Genomic DNA, 13,365 nt, shown 5'->3' with positions numbered 1-13,365 from the left:
AGCTTCTTATCCTGCCTCTGTCATCTATAAATCACTAACATCATTTCATTAGGCATTTATTGAAGACCAACTTTGTACCAGGATCTCTTTGGGGTATTAGGTTTTCAGAGTCAAGGTCTCTGCCCTCAAAGAGCTCATAGTGTGAGAAAGACATGCAAGAATTAAATGTTCATGAGGTATAAGTAGTTTCCATGAGGAGGTGGCTCGTTTCTGCATGTCTCTCATTGCTGTTGCACTGGGCCTCTTCGTCTGTTCACACTTTACGAGCAGCTGGCAGAGGAGGAAAAGGGCCAAGTTTGGTTCAGTGATGGGTTGGCTTGGTATGTGGTTTGAAGCTGAAAATGGACAGCTACTGAACTGAAGACACATGAGGGGCCCCCTGAAAACAGTGAGGAGGTTCATTTTCTCAGCGAGCAGAGCTTTGATTAGTGTACCTGATGATCTACTTTGTGTTGGAAGAAAGGTGGCTGAGGTAAGGAAATATATGGACACATGAGAGGCAAATGGTGAGGTTGATCAGAGGTCCAAAGGAGAAAGAGTGGAATATCAGAAACCAAGTGGTCTGGAAAAGAGGCATGAGGATGGGTCCTATGCCAGGGGCCAGGACATGGGGCCATCTTTTAATTGCAGGTTAATGCCCATGAGGGCATTCACCATGGAAGTAGCTCTTAATAACCAAGCAGCCAGAATGACTCGGCCAATTGACATTGGACAAAAGAAAATGGGAATGTATTTAGTCTCTAGACTCCGCTAGATAAGCAAGTTGTTTCACTGGACTCCTTATAGTGCCTTATATCTACGTTCCGTCTAGGTCCTGCTCCCATTCATTTTTCACTCCAGGGAGGAGAGATCAAGAAACTCGAGCCCTTATATTTAGAGCATATTGGGATTTTATAAAAATAACGATGCAAGTTTTGAAGCCAGGCAGGCCTTCGTTCCTTTATTTACAAGCTAAATAGCCTTGAACACATTGGCTAACCTCTCTGAAACTTAAATAGAGATGATAATGCCTGTTTGTAAGTAGTTATAAGGACTAAATGAAATAATGTTTAAAAAGGCTTAGTGCATCGCCTTTCACGTGATTAATCCTGACTATGAGCTAGTGATGTCCCCCGTGGTCAGAACTCTGCAGCCAGACCTCTCTCACCCTTGTTATCCATCTAGACCTCTCTCTCTGACCTTTGACCAGACTCCCAGATACCTTTTAAAAGTGATTTTACACCCAAAATAGCAAAGAGACTTTCTCTTGCTTCCAAACCTCTGGTAACCACTATTGGAAGTGCTATGTTGAGATACGTTCTAGGGGATGCACCCACTAGCCTGCATTCCCCAACTCTGATTTCCTCTTCGTTTTAGTCTATGGCTCCCCAAAGCACCTCTAAGTTTCCCCAGAGTAATGGCAGTTTGAAATCTACTGGCCTAGAGCAATTGTTGTAAGCATGTAACAAAGAAGACCTACTTAATGAAAGGTCTAACAGATATATATCATTTAACTAAGCAATTAAACACATTATCCAAGACTGTGACACCTGGGTTCCTGGGGACTACAGCAGCAAACCTAATAACATCATTTCAATTATGCACCCAAAGTCAGCCCCCAGATGTGGATTAATAAAGAATTGCTAATGCAAAAAAGACAGCAGCTCAATATGTACAGGGAGAGAATTATAACAGCAGAATATAATATCTTGGCCAACAAACTATACATTCTGCAAATTAATAAAACTAACAATAACATTGTTAGACCTGTCGCCACAACACTGAGTTATTTTAAGAACCCATAAGGTAGGTGAACAAACAAAAAAATGAAAGTGGACCAAAAATAGGGGGAGGGGTGTGAACAGGATTCTAGTTTTAACTTTGCTGTTAACTGGTGATGTTAAATGAAAATATTCTCAGTGGTAAAAAACAAAATACAAAAACTACCGTCTCGGGGCTGGCCCCGTGGCCGAGTGGTTAAGTTCGCGCGCTCCGCTGCAAGCGGCCCAGTGTTTCGTTGGTTCGAATCCTGGGCGCGGACATGGCACTGCTCATCAAACCACGCTGAGGCGGCATCCCACATGCCACAACTAGAAGGACCCACAACGAAGAATATACAACTATGTACTGGGGGGCTTTGGGGAGAAAAAGGAAAAAATAAAATCTTTAAAAAAAAAACAAAAAAACTACCGTCTCATATGACTATTTCTTCCAGTGGACCTTGGACAAAAGAACCTCTTTTCTAAGTATCTTATTTTCAAGACTGGGGAAAAGAAAGAGAAGCTTGTGGATTAAGGAGAGTGTTCCTTTCTAAATGATATTGCGAACACCACAGTTCTCTAATTTGGTAAAAGAATTTACTTAAGCAAATGTAGAAACCACAAAAAAATCAAAACAAAGCCACTGAGCAGTTGGCAAGTGGAGCAGATTTCACATAAACTGTGAATCAACAAATACGATGACCTATCTATTATTTGGGCCCAGAACTGTACTATCTACTAAGGGGATTGTAAAAGAGTGTTTGCTAAATTAATTGAGCATTTATTCTCAATCAGTCCTCACAACAACCCTAGAAGGTAGATACTTGAGATGAGTGAGCTTAGTTTTAAGGACATTTAACCATCCACTAGAATGCTTGGCTGCAAATAACAGAAACCTCTATTCAAACTTGATCAACAATGAAATGCATTATTGCCTGCAACTATGAGTACAGTGTGAGGCAGTCTCTAGATGTCATACTATTACCTCAGGAAAGCCTGCCCCTTTCCCCAAATAACTATGAATATTCCTCCCCTTCCTTACCTAGACCCCTTATAACAGCTGCTTAATCACCCTAGGAGCTGAGAAGTTGATTTGCAAACATGGTTCCCACTTCTCCATTCTTTGGCCATTGAATAAAAGCTTGTGCTGTTGAACACTCAGCTTCGGTTTCATTTCAAATCCGTGACACCGAACAGAAAAGAACCCTCCAAGGAGGAGACAGATTGTGGGTATGAGGCCCCCCCATGGGCTTTTCCTCAGAGCTCCTCCAAGAGTGGGTCAGAATCCCAGGGGAGTGAGGTGAAATTGGTGACAATACGAGGACCTAAATTCTCTCTGTTGTCAGTGTCACCTCCATCCTGTAACTCTACCACCCGGTGTTCACACAAGATGGGTCACAGTGACAATCTGTCCAGCATGAGAAAGAACCCTCCTCCTCCTTGGTATAGACTGTCTGTTCTTCCCCTTAGGCTGATTGGACAACTTGGGTCATCTGATAACTCATGAACTAACAACCGTTGCTAAGGGATGTCATGTGCTGGAATGCTACAGCCAGAAGAGACCATTCCTAGAGCTGGGAATGGCACCACTTTCCTCTGAATCATGAAAGTGAGAGGTGCATATTTCAACAAAAATAGGGTGCTTATAAGAGGTCAGAAGGGAGAATGGACTGGATAGGTAACTGGTGGGTCCACTACATTTGCCCAAAGTCAACTGCTTGGCAAGTGGCAGAGCCAGCAATGAATTAGTTAGATATCCTATAGAACTGTGAATCAATTTCTGCAACTTAGAAAACTACATCAGTAGGCAGTTCTTGTTACAATCCAACAAGTCAGTTTGGCATCTAGACCTCCAGAGATGCATGCTGACCATATTTACCCAACAAAAAAGTCAGGTCACTTGGTCTAAAAAACAGTGAATTTATCAAAACAACTGACTACAACATTTGAAATCCAGAAAGTCATAGAATAGCCAAGGCATATGAATGCCATGTCAGAAGAAGCCATTTGCTTTGAAAGAGAGTCAACTGTGTTATAAATATATAATAATGATATCTGTAAAATAATAAATATTCATGTGCCATTTAGCCCATCTTATTATTGATATTTGTTCACGGTAAAGCAACACTGTCGTATTTAAAAACTGCAAAAGGTATAGAAAGCCTTTAGGCAATTATAATTTTTTTAATGACTAGTCGTAAGCAAAACACTTCAGCCTGATAAACCTGCTCTAATTTCTTCTGGCTGCTACTGATAATGGTCTGTAAATAATGCTGCCCCAGTGTCTGGTGTCTCTAAAATATTTAACACTGGAACACAGATGCACTGGCCTCTTTTGAGTTGAAACCTAGGTCCCAAAATATTCCCTCCTCATCTAGGGTTATACCAGTGCCACGGAAATAAATATCCTCCTTTCACAAAGGGTTTTTGTCCTGTGAGAGGAAAAGATGGATGGTGGCAGCCTAGGAGAGCAAGTCTGCTGAGAGGACTAGTTCCAGTTGGCTATACAGAAGGAAATAAGCCAGGTAATTCAGCTTTTGGACCATCTCCCAATCTCTCTCTCTGCCTGATGTCATTACCATTTTCCTGGCACTCCCAGCTGGGCCAATAAGACCATTAGGGTCCTCTCCACTCCTGGGTAAACAGAATTCCATCACACTCTCCTCCTCTGAGTAGACATTCAGTAAGTCTTTGGTGAGTGAAAGATCTTAGTATAGACTTTTTAACTGAACTGAAATGTCAAAATGAGATACTTAGAAATAGGGAGTGATCAGGCTTATAGCTGCCTTTAGTATTTCTCCAATATTCCCTTTCCTTTTCATTCCTCTTGCCCCATTCTTGGCTAGCTCTTATCACCCTCATCTGAAGTGGTTGAAACTCTTGCCCTTTCCATCTCAAATTCAATTGCAAAATTAATTTTGTAAACATCTCTTTGCTTATTACCTCCCGATTCAAACCCTTTATTGTATTCCCATTGTCTGTAGAATACATTCTCAATCAGCGGTCAGCAAACTTTCTCCATAAAGGGTCATATAATAAATGTTCTTGGCTTTGGGGGCCAGATGATCTCTGTTGTAACTTCTACCATCATAGTGCAGAAGCAGCCACAGATAATATGTAAACAAACATACGGGCTGCACCATGTTCAAATAAAATTTTATTTACGAACACTGAAATCTGAATTTGGTAAAATGCTTATATTATTCTTCTTTTGATGTTTTTCCCAACCATTTAAAACTGTGAAAACCATTCTCAGGTCAGGGGCCATATTAAAACAGGTAAGAGACTGGATTTAACCTGTGGGTTGTGATTTCCTGACTCTGAGGTCTGAAGCTCTTTAATCGAACATCCAAATGAATTCTCATTCACGATCCAGCCATCTCATCAGCATTAGCTTTTACTGCTCCCAATTCACCATTCTCCACTCCTGCTAAATTGATCAGCACTTTGTTCTCTGAATGTGTCCTGTGCCCTTCCTTGTCAGCTCTTTGGACAATGTCACTCCTTCCATCCAGCTTCCAAGACTCAGATAAAGTGTCGCTTCTTTCATGAAACTTTTCCTAATGATCTTAACTTGAAATAAACTCTTTATCTTCATAATAGCAGTTTCTGCCTAGTTCTGTGTAAGCTATCTGCATACATTACGCCCTTTGACCCTGAGACAATGAGATAGGTGTTGTTGAGACAATTTTACAAAGAGAAAATTGAGATTCAGTATGACGATGTACCCAATGTCATAATATATGTCCAAGGCAGGATCCTAATCCAGTTATTTTGGACCTCAAATTCCATGAACTGCCTTTTAAGCTCCAAGTAGACCACACGCACCAGCATTTTATTTCTTTTGTGATGCTGATTTCGTTTCCACCCACTCTTAGAGCTATTTGTGCGCATTTCTTCATCTCCTTTTCTAAACTCTGGAATTCATGAAGGCACAGTCCATGACTTATTCATATTTGTATCCTCAGAGGGATTTGCATACAATAGGTGCTTAATACGTCTTTGCTGAGAGAATGAGCACCTTTCAATAAATACTTGTAGCAATGAATTGCTATTATTAACTTTTGGATTTGATTTCCTGTAATCGCTACCCTTGATGGCAGAGAATAAGCTTGACTTATTATTTTCTTTCCAGAAAGTAAACCCAGAGATTAACAGGAAATCAAAACTGGTTTCCAACAGTATGTGTGGAAAGATTTCATTTGTGCTCAAGTAAAAATTGGACAGATACAAATATAAAACACACTTGGCCATTTGTTTTGGATTTTAGCACTTTCTTTCAGAAAAAAAAAAAAGCCCAGAACTGTTGGTGTGTTAATGAGTTCCATTAGCATGTGAGCGCTCAGGTTGACCTGACATTACACGGGCTTCAATAGTGCCTTCAACATGAACAATCACTGCCACTGTTGGTCAGTGGGCACAGAACCTACTCCCTTGTTTACGACCGGGTCATCTCTATCTCTATTGGACACTTGAGTCATTTGGAATGAAACTTTTGTCTGGCCACGGTGTTTGGCAACAATGACAGACAGAGCAATCAACAACCGCCAGCCATCCCACTCTCAATTCAACTTGCCAAATCTAAAAGCTGACTACTTCTTGTGTCTTCTGAGGTTAAGTCTGATAAATCTTTTCCTCCTTTGGATGTGATTCCTGCTGGGTGATTAAGTAAAGAACTTAATGCATTGAGGAGCAGCATGGCATAATGGCGCAGCGTCTTGGGTTTTGGATTCAAGAACTACAATTCACTCACTTGTGTCGCTTTCCATGTTTCACATGATGCATCTGACTTTTGTTTTCATTGTTTGTAAAATGGAGAAAAATAATATCCTCTTCGTAGAATTTTAAATAAAGGAGACAGCATTTACACCATGCCTAGCACAGTGTCTGTCACATGTAGGTACTCAGTTACTTCAATCACTGTTACTTTCTTCTTCTTTCTATCTTGTAGTATTATTTTTGGAAGCAAGAACTAATGTGAGTTCATAAGTTAGTTGTATAACAACAAGTTTTGTTGTTTCATATTGCTTAATGACTGTCTCAGGAACATAAGTGAAATTTGACTGTATTTAATCGTGAATTATGGCACAAATAGAATCTATTTTAAATGAGTAGTAAGACTAAAAGCTAAGACCTCAGTTTTAAAATCAATGTTTTGAAAGTGAGGAATAAGTCGTGCTGTAGGTGGACTGAAAGTCTATGACTTACAAACCCAAGCAGTAGAGATGGAGATTGAAGGAGAGGACCACTGCATGCACGGCCATCCTGTGGCTCAACCACCCAGATGTCGTGCTAAAAAGCAACCAGTTGTTTTCAGCTAACCATGTCCTAGTGAGGAGTGTGGGAATCTATTCCCTAGAAAGATTTTCTTCTGCCGTAACCTCCTGTCTCCTTTCCCCTTCAGGATAAATCACCCAAGCCATACAATCCTCTTGTTCCTCTTCATCTTTCACGTCTAGTCAGAGCTAAGTTAATATCATCCCAGGTCCTTTTTTAAATTCCCAAATCCTCTCTTCTCTTCTTCATAATATATTCAATTACTTCAAGAACCTTTATCTTTTTTCCCAGCTTGTTGCTTTTTTGAACATCCAAGCAATCCTAGCTTCTTGAGCTTTCTATAAAAGTAGGTCTATCAAATAAGAAGGAATCTCTACGTTGTGGAGTAAAAGAAATATAATTTCTAACCACATTTAACATCTAAAACTCATAAATACACCCAGGACTCCCCTTCAGAAATCCCATTCTCTGCATTTTTCCAAGTTCATTATTTAAATAAATGAATTCAATTATTCAAATAAATGAAACTATATTTCTTTATCAAGACTTACATATTTTGCGATTATTTAGTTGGTAGATAATTTACTGATTTTTAAATACTTTTAGTCTTTGCTGCTACAGTATTTCTGTTATATTGTGTTTAGGCAGGCTTATGTCCTAAATTGGATACCTAATCACAATTCACAATAATATTTATACAGGTACCGATGATAAATTTCAAATGGCCCTGTCACAGTTACATCTTTGGGACATGCTTAATTTGCATGATAGTTTCTACTAGGATATAAACTATTATAGATTTTAGAAAATTCATAACTCACTTGATTGTCACAAATCATATAATTTGTCATTTTACTTATTTCTTGGAAAATGTTTGTGATTGTTATCACATACTTAAACTCCTGGAATTTTTAACTTCTTGAAATCCTCAGTGAGCATGAAGAACATACCTTCACTGGCATTAACCAATGTGGCTATTGATAATTAACAGGTTTTTTTGATAGATATGAGTGGCTTCCATGGTTGGTGTTTGGTGAGTGTGATAAGACTCTTCCTTGGTAGTTTTTCTACTATGTTCCCACAAAAGCTAGTCTCTGAGAAAATTTGATCAGGTTTTCAGATGGTTATTAGCAAAGCAATAACAAAACAGTCATTTAACAAATTGTGCAAACTTGATAATATCTCCACTCTCTGTTCTTTTATATATTCTGACACGTGCATTTGATGAAAAGTTTTCTTGAGATAGGCTTACAATAGTCTAGGAGCAGGATTCAGTTACCCTCCAGTAGGGGTGAGGTGACAGAATCCTGCGTAAGGAGCTACACACAGACCTGGATGGAATCCCAAGGCCAAGGCTTTATCCTGAATTGGAGTAATTATCTCCATAGATTTTGATGGCATGTTCATGCAATCTGGCCAATCTATGTATCTTGGACCCAGTCATTTCACCAATTTAAAAATCATGTCTAACATCCATTGTACTAGTTAACAAACTCTCTGGTGTTGATCATTGATAAAGAAAATTGAATCCTTCTAATAGAACTGCTAATCTGTGGGCTTCCGATTAGTCTGTCAAGGGCTGACTAATTTAGAGTTTGTATTGACAATTAAGGTGTTTAAATGTTAAACTAATTAGAATGAGATTAAAACATGCTTGCATATGTGCATGTGCACTCGCGCACACACACACAACAAAAATAAATTACAGATAATGTAAAACACTTGAAAATTCAAAAATCGGAAACATTAAATGTCTATAGATTCTTGTCTTTGGACACAACAGGTCTTATGCAGATTCACGTGTGAGAGATGGGAGTGAGGTGGATACAGTAAACATGGTATGTGAGCCACGCCCTGGAAAGCTAACAAGACTTTGTTGTCATTTTGTAGTAGGGAAAGGCTCAAGGTTTTAAATTGGAAGAAACTTAAAAATGCTTAAGACAGTATCTCCAGGAGGCCTGAAAGAAGGCGCCAGGGATTTGGAGCCATAGCAAGTATAAGAAAAGAAGACTTGATTTAAGTGATCTGAAACCAAGGAAGAAATATGATTAAATGACCTATTTTCCTGACATGTGATATCCTTTTAAAAATGCGTGTGTCCTGTCCATTAAGAAGATCAAATATGTAAAACAATGACTATAGAGAACACACAATCCAGCTTGATGTGTTTGTTTTTATTTTGCCAGTAGAATTTATACTTCTAGTTTTCAAGATGTCAATTTAAGATGGGGTCACGCAACTGAGGTAAAATGCCACCACGGTGAGTAGTGTCTAGGTTAGGATCACATGACCCTAAAGATTAGGTTTAGGATGGTGTGATTTATTTGAAATACAGCAGAGCTTAATATTTTAATTATTAAAAACTATTTGATTAGTAAAATTATTTAATCGTTAATCATTATTTAATAATTAACATGCATTAAAGTAAATTATAAATATTTAATCATTGCTAATTATTTCAAAATCCAACCAATAAAGCAATTAGGTTAGCAGCACAATCTGAGATCCAGACAGGAAGAGCATTGCTCTTTTAAAATATGTTGCTAGCTGCCCTTCATCTAATTATAAACTAGACCCTTTGAGTGCTTCAAAAGAACAAAACACATTTAATTACCAGTCAATTCTCAAATACCCTACAATACCACTGCCAAGTGTTGTCCAGCCTAAGCTTCAATGCCTCCAATGGTAGTGTTCTCACTTCATCCCAAGGCCTTCACTTCAATCTTTGAAGAGCTCTAGCTGTCGTAGAGTCCATTCTTATGTGCTTTCTTTCAAGAAATATGTACTGAGGGTCTCCTACTGTCAGGTTCTGACATTGGCTCTGGGACCCAGTATTAAACAAATTACACAAATATCTTTGTCCTCATGGGACTTCCACTCTAGTTGGGGAAGACAAACAATAAAGAGAGGTATGTGGAATATCTAGTCAAGGTTGGAAGAGATGTGATCTACAGAGAGAAATCATACAGGGTAGGGCAATAGGGAGACCTATGGTGTTGAGTAAGTTCTTAAAGAAGGTAAATAAGTAAGCAGGTAACTGGGGACAGGGCAAAACAGGCCCAAAGAACAGTGGATACAAAAATCCTAAGGAGGAAATGTTTCTGGAGTATTTAAGGAACAGCTGGATGCCCTTGTGGCCAGGGCAGTAAGTAAGGAGAGAACACTGTGAAAGCCACAAAGACAACAAGGTGGGATGGGGACAAAGCAGGGAAGGAGGACACTGGTAAGATCGGTCTCCCAGAAGCCGCTGTATGTGAGGAGTAGAAGTGGGGCCCAGACCAAGAAGCCTTCAAATGACAGACTTTCGAATAATGACTGTGCCCTCGTGTGTCCAGAATCTTTTCTTCCTCAGGTTCCACAGATTTCCCTAGTTCATTCCCTTGCTTTTCCTGTCACCTGGTTTTGTACCCCTTCACCATCCTTTCAATCCATTGATTCATCTCCTTTGAATGTGTTTCAGATTGTCTGGTCCCTCTTTCTGTATGATACCTGCAAATGAGTAGAACTATTAGTTAACAAAGAGCAGTCTTTATATTTGAGTAGCAATATTCTCCCACACCACCCTTAATTGCCCCCAGGGGAGCATTTATTCTGGATTATAATGACTGCTTATTTACTTGTGCATCTCCCCCGATAGAAGGAGAACTTCCTAGGAGCAATGACTGGATCCTGTCACAATTATAATCCAGAGGTTCACATGTAGTTGAACAGTCGCATGTTTAATTGGTGCTGGTTGGATATTTATAGATGATAAACCTGAGGCATAGAAAGGTTAAGCAACTTGCCCAAGCTCACAGAGCTAGGAAATAGAAGAGCTAGGATCTGATCCAAAGCAAACAGTCTATCTAAACAACCTGTCCTCCTCATTCTACTGTGCCATATCCCATTGGAATTGTTATCTGATTCTCTTGTCTATCTTCCCCACCAGGCTCTGAACTTCCTTGGCCCAACACCTATGTTCTGTCCATTACTGCCCCTCTAATATCTAGCATAGCGTCTGGCAAAATGAGTGCTCAATAGTTGAACAGATGGAAGTTTGAGAAAGTTTGGTTTGGATTTTGCTGTTGTTGAATTAACCTAGCTGAGGCCATCACTGATGGCATTTAGGAAAGACTAGATTTCATATTTATTGATCAGCATTACAGTAGATGTGACACATTCAGTATGTCATTCAAGTGGGGCAGAATTATCCCGCAGTCTATATGTGTGTAAACACAAACACACATAGACCACCACCCAGTGCTTTTCTGGGTCCATAAGATCAAGGATACAGGCTCAATTGTCTTACCACCTGGTTTCCTCCAAGGTCATTAGTTCAGGGAGAGAAGATGACCTGGTCCAAACTAAGCCCCAGATAGGATATATATCTCAAAGGACACGTGCTTAATGAAGATGAACAGAGAGTCCACAGAGTGGTAAAGTCATTTTTATTTTTACAGGACAGATCCCATCACTCTACATTAAGCAACAAAGTCAATGTGGCTAAGTGGAAAAAGCTCAAATATTGGAGGCTAAGAGCCAAACCACAACACCTGGCCCTCCACTCACTGCCATGTGAGCTTTGGAAAGTCTTTTTTAACTCATATCTGCTTTGGTTTCCTTGTTTATAAAGCCTTTCCTATCTCTGCTGGTTACTGTGAGAATGCAGTGGAATAATGTGTATGCCATGGATATGTTGAACCTCAAGCCTGCCTCGCAGGATATAATCAGCATGTAATTTTATTTTTGTTTTCCACTACCCTGTTACACTTGTGTTACACCAGGGCCTTGTGTTGGGAGGTCCCCAAGATCACCTCTGCTCTGATGATTTCCTAGCAGGACTCACAGGACCCTCATATAGTTGTACCCGTGGCTCTGATGTATCATGTCAAGAGGAGGCAAAGAAAAATCAGCAGAGGGAAAAGGCACATGGAACAAAGTCTGGGGAAATTAGACACAAGCTTCCATAGTCCTCTCCCAATAAAGTGACACAGGATAAGCTTAATTCCATCAGCAATGAGTTGTGACAACACATGTGAAAGGTTGCCAACCAAGGAAGCTCCTTAGAGACTAGGATTTTTACTAGGGACTTATCCCATGGGTGCCCTTGCCCAGCACGTACCAAAATTCCAGACTCCCAGGGGAAAAGCAGGCATTCAGCATAAAACATATTGTTTGTATAAACAGTTTAGGCCAAGAGGGCTACTCTGATCAGTTGGAGTGATGGGAACCTTCTCGAATTCCAGGTTCCCAGACACCAGCCAAGGGCCAACCGTATGCAGGCTTTGCTAAGGTTAAGCAGTCAGGCCTGCCATGTTAACTCTGAAGGCTAGCTGCCTTCAGTGTGGAAAGTCATGTGCCCTCCTCTTTCTTCCTGTCTTACCTCCTCTATCTAGCTAACTTGAATATGGAGGGACTGGGGAGAGGCAGGAGAGGTAAGGCGAACAGGAAATTTCTTACTTAACTGGTACCATTTCACCTTTGGATCTGACTGGTGTTCAGAGGTGGGCACTGTGTCTTACTGGCATCTCTATGGCTTCTTCGTAGTTTTCCCCTGAGAACATTTAGCAGGACTTCTTGTGGTGTGTTGGCCGGAGGTGGTCCCTCAGCCCCCGGTTCTTCAGCAGACCACTCCACACGGACTCTCTGTGGAGCCCCATCATATCTCTGAGTGGCCCTCCTGGGCGGGATTCAAGAGAGCTGCATGTGGTGTCTTTCTGGCTCATGGGAAACACTTGTGCATTTTACCCCTGACCAACTCTGTGAGTGTAGACGGCCCAATGCAGTCACCTCTCCTTGGCTGCAGTTGCCTGGACAGCTGGCCAGCCTGGCTCTTTTAGGTTCCAGCGGAGAGTCAGATACCAGCCCTGCTGTTACTCTGGCTGCAGGGGCTAAACTTCGAGCTCTCTGAGTGGTCCTGTTGAAGCATCTCTTTTCATTTGATGTAAAAAGCAGAACATCCTTTTCCCTCACTTTGGTGACTGGGGGCAGTGGGGTGGGCAGAGGAGGGGGAGGGACTTGTGGCACATCAGCAGCTCTCTCTAGAAATTGCTTTCATAAATACTCAGAGATTTCTATCTCACAACTCACTTTGAAGTCTAAAATCCAGGTGCAAATCTGGATTTTAAGGGGCCTGAAGTTTATATAATTTGGTGTGGTGGGGGGGTTCCTTCTTTAAAAAGAAAACTCTAGGGGTTGACCCGGTGGCTCAGCAGTTAAGTACACACATTCTGCTATAGCGGCCCGGGGTTCACCGGTTCAGATCATCAGTGCAGACATGGCACCGCTTGGCAAGGCATGCTGTGGTAGGCGTCCCACATATAAAGTGGAGGAAGATGGGCACGGATGTTAGCTCAGGGCCAGTCTTCCT

The sequence above is a fragment of the Equus caballus genome, chromosome 9 (genome assembly GCF_041296265.1).
Source record: "Equus caballus isolate H_3958 breed thoroughbred chromosome 9, TB-T2T, whole genome shotgun sequence".
Lineage (NCBI taxonomy): Eukaryota > Metazoa > Chordata > Mammalia > Perissodactyla > Equidae > Equus > Equus caballus.
Note: the sequence above shows the minus strand (reverse complement) of the source record.